This window comes from Peromyscus maniculatus, chromosome 22 (assembly GCF_049852395.1).
Source record: "Peromyscus maniculatus bairdii isolate BWxNUB_F1_BW_parent chromosome 22, HU_Pman_BW_mat_3.1, whole genome shotgun sequence".
Classification (NCBI taxonomy): domain Eukaryota; kingdom Metazoa; phylum Chordata; class Mammalia; order Rodentia; family Cricetidae; genus Peromyscus; species Peromyscus maniculatus.
The window spans coordinates 52,594,409-52,603,935 of NC_134873.1; the positions used below are offsets into that span (position 1 = coordinate 52,594,409).

The 9,527-nt window shown below is 50.8% G+C and overlaps 1 long non-coding RNA gene across 1 annotated transcript; it reads left to right on the forward strand.

Annotated features, from left to right (window-relative positions):
- The first annotated feature begins 3,075 nt into the window (after positions 1-3,075).
- LOC143270223 (uncharacterized) lies at positions 3,076-4,795 on the forward strand. Its single transcript, XR_013047267.1, has 2 exons — positions 3,076-3,498; positions 4,605-4,795. It is a non-coding gene; the product is annotated as an uncharacterized LOC143270223 (long non-coding RNA).
- The last annotated feature ends 4,732 nt before the right edge of the window (positions 4,796-9,527 follow it).

Consider the following 9,527-nt stretch of genomic DNA (forward strand, 5'->3'; position numbering starts at 1 on the left):
GTGAACCCAGAGGTCTCTAACTCACCTGACACTAACCAAAGCTTGAGAACCTGTGCTTTAGAGCCTGCAAGAGCTCCTCAAGCTAGTGGAAAACAACCTCTGACTCTTCAGAGGGGAGACCAGAGGAAGTGACAAGATTTCCCCTTTGGAAAGGGCTCCTATGGAACCCCTTGCTGGAAAAGCCATTTCCTTTGGTCTCCTCCTCCTCAGAGACTGTCCTGGCATTTCTAGCCAGTCAACAGAAACCCAAGAAGCCTACTGTCCACTCCAGAACTCAAGAGTGCCTGCCTCCAACAGACACCAAGCTGGATTCCTTTCTAAGAGGTTTGCCCCCTCAATCTCGAGGTCAGGGGAGGGCTGAGAGAATTTCCTGAATGTCCTTCTTCTGGACCGTCTCCTACCCAGGGCAGCAAAGCCACCAATGTCCCCAGCAACTTTGATGATTCAGCCAGGAGTCATAGCTCAAGAGAACTTTCCATGGAGATAAAAACATTTCCCAGCTGCATTATCCAACATGGCAGCCGTGAGCCAACATAGCCGGCCATTGAGCTCCAGATATGACTGGAGTGATCCAGGAACAAAACTCCTTTCATTTAAATGCATTTCCATAACTGTGTGTGGCTGGTAGCAGCTCTGTTGACAGTGAAGTGTTGGCATCCCTTTCCAAGCCCTGGCACTTTCTCTGTTCTCTGGCACCTGCTCCAGCCCTCCAGAATCCTGTCCCGTTACCCAGAGGGGAAACTGAGGCCTTACGGAAAGCACTTTGGAGAACATAAAAAGCTGAGCTAGGTCCTGAGCCCACCCTCTCATCTGCCTTCCAGCCCAGGCTTCTGGCCAGCAGCTCTTCTGGACCCTGGCCACTGGTCGCTGCGTGGGAAGTTGAATGTGAAGAAACTCAAGCCCCCTTGGCTGGTGCCCAGCTGTGGTTTTGAACTTGAGCTGCAGAGCTGGGGGGGGGGGGGGCGCGCGACGTGGGCGCTGTCAGAGGGCAGGAACTCACAGGCCAGGCCAGCAAGCCCTGTGAGCAGTTGTCCCCAAGGAGGGTTCCCAGCTCCTGATGGTGTCCCCTGGTGGCTGAGGACCCCTCATGACCCTGGCCCTCCTGACGCCCTGCTTAGGTGAAGGCCAGTGAGAGAACCAGGAGTATGGGGTGTGGGTGGGTGAAGGATGTCAGCTCTGCTAAGGACACACAAGCCAGCTTGATCTTCCCACCACTGGCTACAAAATTTGTGAGAACCAGTGCATGAAAAATGCAGGACCTCCTGTAAAAATTAGGATTTCAAATGATAACAGCAGGATGTAAATCCAAGCATGAGGCTTTATGACCACGGGGCCCCATGCAGCTTGTGCTGGTAACCAGTGCATGAAGCTGGCCTGCCACCAACATCTCTGACCTTTGAAGAGCTCAGAGAGAGGGACCCATCTTCTGGACCAGGCTTAGGGCAAAACCAGCCTGCTATCCAATCCCTAACCCCTCTGTGCTTCTAGAGGCAGACAATGATGGTTTCGGTCCTCCTCTAAAACAGGTCCTCATGTCTTGTGTGTGTGGTGTGTGTGCGTGTGCGTGCTGTGTGTGTGTGTGTGTTAGAGACCAAAGGAAGCTTTGTATGAGCCTTGATCTTTGTCCCAGCCAAGGAGAGATCAAGACAGAAAGTATTTTACTGAGGAGTAATAATAATTTAGCATTGATCCAGCATTTCCACCAAGCGCCAGGAAGGGCCTTCCTTGCTTATTTTATCCTAGCCTCACATACAGAGCCCATGTTCTTGTCTGCACCTTTCACAGATGGGAGGAATCAGTTCTAGAACAAGAGGCTCGCTGTGGGGAAGAGGATGATTGATTCTTGATGGAGCCTTTGTTCTTCAGGGATGCACATTCATCAAAATCCATCAAGCTGTGCACTTAGAATCTGTGCGCTTTGTATGCAAATTATTCCCCCAGCAAAGCCGAGTTTAATGAAGAACTGTGTTTAAAAACAAAAACAAAACAAAACAAAAAACAAACAAACAACAACAACAAAAAAAAAAAAAAAAAAAAAAAACCAGGACACAGAGCTGGAGAGATGGCTCAGCGGTTAAGAGCACTGACTGCTCTTCCAGAGGTTCCGGGTTCACTTCCAAGCACCCACATGGCAGCTCACAGCTCTCTGTAACTCCAGTTTCAGGGGACTTGACATCCATGGCAAAACACCAAAGCAGAAGGAAAAATTTAAAAACTAATAATAAAATAAAAACCAGGACACAGAGGCTCCGGGAAATATCACTGAAGAACTTAAGAGTAGGGCCATGCCGTCACCAATAACCCAACCTGGGGTCAGAGAGATAAGCTCTTACTCCTCAGACTCCCTTCTCAGAGAAAGGAGCTGTCTTGCAAGGTCATGTATGTGTGTTATATGTTCAGGAGGACATACTTGGTGTTGAGACCCATAGTACCCTGGGAGCTACATATGGCTCTCTGGTCCTGTCAGCTTTGTGGAAGTGGGTTGAGTGAGGGCAGCCTCTCCTGCTGGTGGTGTGTCTTTTGAGCTCTTTCAAATAAAGTAGGCAAGGCAGGGACAGGGTTGAGGAGGCACCAGGGGTCTCAGGGTGGCATGCAAGGTGTGGATCTCCTTTTGCAGGGGTCACTTCTGAGTTCCCTTACAGCAGGAAGTTGGTTTGGATGTCAGAAATATGGAGGATGGGAAAACGTTAGAGGGAATCAGGGTCCCCCTATAAAGAAGGGCTGAGTTTGTTACAGACAGAAACAGTATCAAGGGGCTGGAGATGTAGCTGAGTTGGTAGAGCGCTTGCCCGATATGCATGAAGTCCCTGGGTTCTATTCCCAGAGATGCTTAAACTGCACCTAAGAAGTCTAGCACTTGGAGGGGGAAGCAGGAGGATCAGAAGTTCAGGGCCAGTCTGAGATCCACAAGACTCCCATCTGGGTGGGGGATCAAAAACAAAACAGAAAAAAAAACAGTATCAAGTTGAAACTGTCCTAAAATTTGCACGTCTCCTTGAACGGGAGGAGATTGAAAGTTGCATCCGGGGGCTGGCTAGGCCCTATCCACACAGATCTCCAATCTGCCAGATAGATTCCATTTATTTTTACATGTGGGTCTCTCCTCCGCCAAGGAATGTAAGTTGCTTATCACTATGGACTCCTGACTCTTGCCCAGGGCCCAACACAAACATCCCGATGCTTCAGAATTGCTGGCAGACAAAGGACGTAACACCGAACTGGACTCTCCCAGGACGTGGACCCAGCCACAACTCTGTCAAAAACGAAGTGTGGATAGGGTCCCACCATCTCCCTAACAGGCTAACTCCAGCAGCCACACCCTTGGATTTCATCCTTAACCAGCCACCTCGGTTCCCAAAGCCTCATGGTCTCTCCATCTGTGGAGTAACACGTTTTGCTTGTGAGAAAGCTGCGAAGCTCGGTGGAATTAAGAGAGATTGTCCCGAGGACACAGAGTGAGGAACTGACAGAGCCAGGCTGAGAACGGAGGCGTCCGATGTGAGCCGCGCTCCCTCAGTCCCCCACCCCACCCCACCCTGCACTGTGCTGGAGCTGGGCTGGGTGGGGCTGGCCAAGGGGAGGCTTGAGGCTTGGTTTGGGCCAGGCACTCATGGAAATTGGACCGTTTTCCTGGGGCGGAAATGAGGAACAGATGTGGCGCGGGAGCTGGGGTGCAGACTCATGCCGTGACAGGGGGCTCGGGTTACATGAAGGGACATGTGACTGTGGTTATAGAAACTGCCTGAAACCCCAAAGTTGGGGTTCGGTCTGGGCCTGGGAAGCTAAGCTCCCTCCCCTAACTCTCGACTTTCTGATATCTCTGAGCCTGATGGAGCCAGTAAAACAGGAAGCGTGTGGGGGGCGGGGGCGGGGGGGGGCGGGGGGCGGGAGCGGGGGTGGGGTGGGGCAAGACCCCAGCTGCCGAGGCTGCTCACCTTACTCTGTGTGCAGTCAAGATTCTGCTTCTCAACTCAGAGCTGTACCCCTGTGCCCCACGTTTCCTCAGGAGGATGCCCAGGAAAGCTGCCCCACAAAGGATACCAACAGCCTAGGGCTGGCTGGGAAGCCATAGCACACCCCCAAACCCGTTTGCAACACTTCCTGTGTCACCAAACTGCCCCAAACCTTTGGAGTGATGGAGTAACCCTGGTCACAGCCCTGCTCACACACAGCCCTGCTCACAGCACAGCTCAGTTCTTGGAAAGCATCAAGTGCTGAGGAGGCTGGAGGAAGTCTCACTTGAGTGATGACTGTAGACCCCACCACCACCACCACCACCACCACACGCGTGCGCGCACACACACACACACACACACACACACACACACACACACACTCACACTCATACACACACACGGGCTTGTGGTGACTGGAAGCAAGGGGGATGGGGAAAAGCCAGATTCTAGAGCGAGTCGGGGGGTGGGGGGGTCCCAGGTAGGCAAAGAGCCCAGAATGATTTAGTAATGTGTGATGAGACTGTTTGTGCAGATCTGAGCCGATCTGCAGAGGTCCCTAACCTCACACTTGTCATCCATTGACACACTCATTCTTTCACTTAATAGGTGTTTTTTTTTTTTTTTTTGCACCCCCACTATGAACACTAGGATAAGCCCCGAAGATCCAGAAGTGACAGGGCATGAATTCCTTCCCCAGGACCTTGTTGGCTGCTCAAGGGACCCAGATGGATTCACCGCTTCATTCACTAAGAGTGGAGCAGGCGCTTCATGTCAGCTCAGCACCCTTCTGGGTTATGGGCCCTGTCAGCCAACCAAGCTGTCAAAGCTGCCATAGTGAGGTAGGTGGATGTCTGGAGGGGAGACAGACTATAAAAAACCAAAGTAGGCCGGCAAGATGACTCACCTGTAATCTGAGCACTCAGATAGGAAGTTAAATGAACATTCAAATCCAGTCTGCTCATAGCAAATTTCAGGCCAGCCAGTGCCACATAGTGAGAGTCTATTTAAAAACAAAACACCAGGCTGGGCGTGGTCTCGTGTATACTGGTAATCCCAGCACTTGGGAGGCTGAGGCAGGAGGATTACAGTGAGTTTGAGGTTAGCCTGGAGTACATAGAAAGTTTCAGGCCAACCTGGATGAGACCATGAGATTCTGTCTTGAAGAAAAAGAAAGAAAGAAATGAAAACGAAAAATTAATTAAATAGCATGTTTGGAAGGCAGTGAGTGCTTGGAAAGAGATTAAACAAGGTGTGTGGGGAGGGTGGGTATTAACTACTTTTCTAACCCAATGACAGCAGCTACTTAAAGAGAGGGAGGTTTACTTTGGCTCACGGTTCAGAGGGAACTGCCCCTCATGACGTGGAGAGCATGGCAGTGAATGAGTCCACCCGGCGAGGGAGGATCCTGCAGGGGCTTCTCCCACTGTGCCAACTAAGAAGCAGGGCGCTAGAGCCAGAACCAGAGACAACTGTTAGCTTCAAGGTCCCAAGTGACACGCTCTTCCAGGTAGGTCCCCTCTTCCAAAGGGCTCCACAACCTCCCCAAGCAGCATCAACAGCTGTGGACCAAGCATACAACCCTATAGGAGACATTTTACATTCACAACAAGACAGAGGGTCCAGGAGGTAGCGTCCGGCTGCCATTGACCCCAGGAAGGGAGGGAGACTGCAATAAAGCCTTGAAGCTGGTGGAGGAGTTGAGGCTGGGTATCCAGGGTGTGTGCAAAGGTCCGGAGGCAGGAGCATCAACAGGTGACCATTGGGAAGCCGGGTGGGGGTGGGGCTTTAGCTGAGACTTTGACATGTACGACACCAGAGAGGTTTTATTTATTTATTTATTTATTTTTTTTTTTGGTTTTTCGAGACAGGGTTTCTCTGTGTAGCTTTGCGCCTTTCCTGGAGCTCACTTGGTAGCCCAGGCTGGCCTCGAACTCACAGAGATCCGCCTGCCTCTGCCTCCCGAGTGCTGGGATTAAAGGCGTGCGCCACCAACGCCCGGCCGGTTTTTTTTATTTTTAAGATTTTTAAATTTATGCACACGTGCATGCATGACACCCATTGTGGGTGCCCATGGAGAAGAGAAGAGACTGGAGCCACAGGCAGTTGTGAACTGCACAATGTGGGTGCTGGGAACCGAACCTGGGTCCTCAGGAAGAGCAGCGAGTGCTCTTCATTGCTGAGAATTCTCTCCAGCCTCACCAGATAATTTTGATTAGAGAGATCTGTATACCTGTACTGTCAGGATACGTATGTATGTATGTATGTATGAATATATGTATGTGTGTATATATATATTATGTGTGTGTATACGTATATGACAAGGTCTTCTGTACCCCAGCCTGGTCTTGAACTTACTATGTAGTCAAGAATGACTTTGAACTTTTGGTTCTCAGACTCCTAACTCCTATGTATGGAAATTGTGGGATTGTACCACCACACCCAGTTTATTTGGTGCTGGGCTCCAAACCCAGGGCTTTCATGCATGCCAGACAGGCACTCCACCAACTGAACTACATCTCCATCTCTTGCCCTGCATTTTGAAACGCCCCCTTGGGCTGTTCAGTCCCCTATAGACTAGAACTAGCCAGGGCAGTGAGGCATCAGGGGACAGCTATGACAGAGCCAAGAAGTGATGATGCCTTTGCAGCTGGGAGGTGGCTGTGGGGACCAGCGGAAGTCCTAGGGGAGAAATCACACAGGGTTTCATGTAACGGGGAGAAGAAGGGAATGATTAACTCTGACTCAGGACCTTTTCCCATGGGAAGTGACTCAGGCAGGGCCTTGAAAGATGAGAAGCTGACAGCACTCCAGAGAGCCACAGCCTCCTTCGCTGCCTCGGACAAGGCTGAAGGGAGTCGGAGCTCTCGGCTCTTAGGCATGCAGCTGATAGACAGCATGAGGGGGCTTGGCCAGAGAGGCCAGAGCTGCCGAGGAGCCAAGAAGGGCACTAGCAGTTCATGAAGGAACTGGAACCCATGAGGCTACCTGTCCAGCTAACACCAGATCCTGGCCACCAAGGGGCTGGAAGCAGATGGAGAGAGAAGCGGTGGGAAGGAGCCACAGTGTGTCCCAGGCAGTGGTGGTGGTGGGGTGATAGGGAGCCTCCAGTGGAGGAGCAGCCCAGCACATGGGCATGGAGTGGTCAGGAAGGGGACCGGGTGGCTCTGGGGACAAATATAAGTTAGCTGACTTGGGTGGAATTGGAGACATCAAATAGAGTGGTGGGGCAGCTGATGGAGCCTGGCAGAAGACGCTATGTTGCTGTATGTGAGCGCACATGCACCTGTGTGCACGCGAGCGCGCGCGCAGCGCGCGCGCACACACACACACACACACACACACACACACACACGCACACGCACACACACACTTCTACACATAAATAAATAATAACAAATCATTCTAAAAGATGAGAATAATCCAAGGAGAAATGAAGACACTGTTGTTCCATCTCTACATTGTAGAGGGCGATTTCCCTGGCTATGGTAGCTCACTTAGCTATGAGGTGCTTGACTCCAGGCATCTCCAGCTCTGTGTCTTGAGGAAGCTCTGATTAGAAGTATAGCTCTCTCCTCTATACCTTAGTCCCAAGGCCAAGGAGAGACAGGGTCCAAAATGAATCTTAAAGGCAGATCCTGGAGGGAGGGGGGTCTCCTAGGATGATACTGAGAAATGACAGACAAGTGTGTTCCACAATGGCCCCAAGTCCCACTTCAGGTTGAGGGGTGTGGTATCTCCAGAGGTCTGGCAGCCGCTTGTCGATGGATCATCGTATGCAAATGGGAGTTATGTGCTCTCCTCTGGCATGGGATGTCATTTACACGTGAAGAGCTGCCCCTTCACGGCCCCAAGGTTCTTGTTCTCCTTCCAGGGGGAGGGCGAGGGTGAGACACACATCAGTGGAAGATTGGTATCAAAGCCCAGTTCTCATCCAGGAGGGGAGGAAGCAGGATGTGACGTCAGGGGCCCCCAATGACCCAGAGAGGACCCAAAGAAGAGAGAACGTGACTCAAAGTCAATTCCATCCCTCACTGCGGAAGGAGACTTGGGAGTAAGGGGTGGGGAAGTCTCGGTTGGGTTTGTGGTCGATAGGCGTGTTGGCCTCTCAGGTGGTAGCCGTCAGGTGGTCTAGCTGAATTGAAGAGCAGTGACTGAAGGCTACCATGCAGGGGAGTGCCATCAGGCAGGAGATTTAGAAACGGCAGGTATCAGGGTCTAGGAAGTGATGTCGCAGCATAGCACCCGTCCTGGTGTGGTGGGGAGGATGAGTCTGGATGGTCCTAGTTCCAAGGGGTTGGTAGGGACTGAGGCCACAGAGGCAGGATGTATACCCTACCCATGTACAGAGACCTAGAGTTACCTCTCCCCTCTGTCACAGGAGTCCCAGGGACCAAGATGGAGCAGCTCTGTCCCATGATGTGCGTGGGAAAACAGAGATGATTCCACGGCCACTGTGGATTCCTCTACCGTTCCATGTGGGATTCATAAGTGTTTTCTATGGTACCGTCTCTGGGCTATGCGTGGGAGGGATGAGGAAATTCCTGGGAAACTCAGCATTTTATTCTAAGGGCACTGAGTTCAATATATAAACATGGAGCGCTCTTCAGTGGGTTAGTTCAAGATCTCTCTAATGCATGCATGCATTCATTCATTCATTCATTCATTCATTCATTCATTCATTCATTCATTACCTGTGAACAGCAGGCATGATTTCATCAGACCCGAGTGAAGGACAGTAAGGCTCATTCAGTAGTGCTTGTTATGCTAGTATGGGGACCTGAGTTCCATCCCCAGAACACACACACACACACACACACACACACACACACACACACACACACACACACAAAGCCAGGCATGGTGGCACACTCTTGCACTCCCAGAGCTGAGGAGGCAGCCTACCTTAATCAGTGGCTTCTAAACCAAGTGACAGACTCCTGGCTCAAAAAAACAAGGTGAAGAGTAATTGAGTATGAAGTATGAAGTTGTCACACACATGCACACACCTGTATATGCACACGCGTATATGCACATGCATACACACCAATAATAAATTCTTAAAGATGAGAATAATACAAGAAAACATGAAGACGCTAGTGTTCCATATCTTCGTTGGAGATGGTGTTTTTCCACCTTGTCCCCACATGCCTGTGCAGGTTCATCTGGCAGCTTGGCATTTTGATTCCAAGCTTCAAACCTTTCTCTGAGACTTCATCATGGGCTTTGCTGTGTGGCTAGGAGTTTACAGCGGTAAAAACATCCAATTCTACATTAATTACCTATTGTGGCATAATGAATTGGCCTAAAACTGCGCAGCTGAGCATGATAATGAACAGGCATTCTTTCAAGCTCCTGGTAGTTGAGGAATTTGTAAATAGCTTTGCCTGGTGGTTCTGCTTAGGGTCCCTGGAGGCTATAATCAAGATGTCAGTAGGGGCTGTGGATGTCTGAAGCTGATTCCAAGGCACACCTGAATGAGGCCTCTGGTCATCAGCATACAGTCAGACCTTCCTGTTGGGCTGCTTAAGTGCATCCTGGTACCATGGATGGCTTCCCTCTTACGGGAAAGAA